Source organism: Gadus morhua, chromosome 15, assembly GCF_902167405.1.
Source record: "Gadus morhua chromosome 15, gadMor3.0, whole genome shotgun sequence".
In the NCBI taxonomy this organism is placed as follows: Eukaryota; Metazoa; Chordata; class Actinopteri; order Gadiformes; family Gadidae; genus Gadus; species Gadus morhua.
Genome location: NC_044062.1, coordinates 20,709,003 through 20,710,600, shown reverse-complemented (window position 1 = coordinate 20,710,600; position 1,598 = coordinate 20,709,003). Strand labels below are relative to the sequence as shown.

Here is a 1,598-nt window from a genome sequence, read left to right as displayed (position 1 = left end):
CAGAAGCAATGCAGTGAACATCATCAAATGACGAGCTAATTGAGGTGTTTCGATTCTGTAGGAGAGATATGTTCGAATAAATAGAAGAGCTGTCACCGGATTTGCAGTTCGTGTCGGCCTATAAAAAACATATATACATGATTAAAACAATATTTACAACTGATTAATGAGCTGAGCACGGACTAATCGGCCAGCGATTTCCTCAGGCCGAGTGGCTTGACGCACATCTTCCTCGGGGACTGCCGGTGGCTGATGGTGTCTGGGGAGAGGGATTCTTTTGGCGATGCAAATGTTGTGCAGAACTGTGCACGCAGCTATTACTGTGCACACCCGTTCTGGGTGCATCCGCATCTCCCCATGAAGACAGTGAAACCTAAACAAAATAAGAAAAATTACATCTACATCTAGCCTATATATTTTTTTATGTCTTTTTAAGGGATGCATATTACTTATGGTTTACCTGCGTTTGAGAACCCCGATACATCTCTCAACAACTGACCTAGTTGCGGAGTGTATGGTGTTGTACCTCCGTTCTTGGTCAGTTGTTGGAGCCATTAGCGGGGTCATCAGCCACCGTTTCAGCGGGTATCCACTGTCCCCGAGGAGCAGCCCGTTGCACCTATGAAAATAGACTTTAATTAGGTTGCTGTTCATTACTTAAAGTGAAGCTCAAATTGTTTCAGTGTAGCTGATTAGAAAAACACTATAGGCTATAGCCTACCTTCCTTCCTCGAAGTCCTGTAATAACGCACTCTCCCGGAGGATGCGGGAATCGTGGGTGGATCCAGGCCATCTCGCCACCAAATTAATTATGTTATAATTTGCGTCACATGCTATTTGTACGTTAATCGAATGGTAACCTTTTCGATTAACGTACAAATACTCGTTCTCATGTGGGGCCTGGATCTGCACATGTGTCCCGTCTATGCAGCCCACGATCCCAGGCATACCGGACGCCTGGCGGAACCGTTCCTTCATCGCCGCCGCCTCTTCCTCGTTCGGGAGGTGGACGTAACTAGCGATGCGGCGGCTCAAAGCCAGGGAAACCCTCCGGATTACCCGACAGGCGGTCGATCTATGGACCCTCACCATGTCGCTTACTGTGTTGTGAAAAGCCCCGTTTGCGAAAAAACAAAGCGCAATCAGTAGTTGCAAGGACGGTGGTAGCGCTGCATTGCGGTCCGACACGAACTGTAAATCCGGTGACAGCTCTTCTATTAATTCAATCAGATCTCTCCTACAGAATCGAAACCTCTCAATCAGCTCCTCGTCATTATAAATGTCCAATGGATTGCTTCTGTCCCTAATTACCCTTTCCCGTCTAAATGCCCGCTCGTTGTACACCCTATGGATAATACGTGCCATATTAGCGCTGGATGGATTGATTGTAAAGTTTTTTTTTATTATTTATAATTGCTATGGAAACAGCAGAAATTTCGACTCTACGCCTCCCCCTGACCAGGCGTAGGATTTACGCCTTGGTCTTAGTGAAAAGAACGCTAAGCCCAGTTGGTGCAACCGACGTAACGGTTAGGTTGGACTTAGAACGCCAAGTTACGACCAGGCGTAGTTACGACCAGGCTTACGCCCAGTTGGTG

At 46.9% G+C, this 1,598-nt stretch overlaps 1 long non-coding RNA gene across 1 annotated transcript; it reads right to left on the bottom strand.

Annotated features, from left to right (window-relative positions):
• Positions 1–207: 207 nt before the first annotated feature.
• LOC115560498 (uncharacterized) lies at positions 208–810 on the bottom strand. Its single transcript, XR_003979762.1, has 3 exons — positions 722–810; positions 461–619; positions 208–373 (listed from the first exon to the last, which is right to left on the bottom strand). It is a non-coding gene; the product is annotated as an uncharacterized LOC115560498 (long non-coding RNA).
• Between the last annotated feature and the right edge of the window lie 788 nt (positions 811–1,598).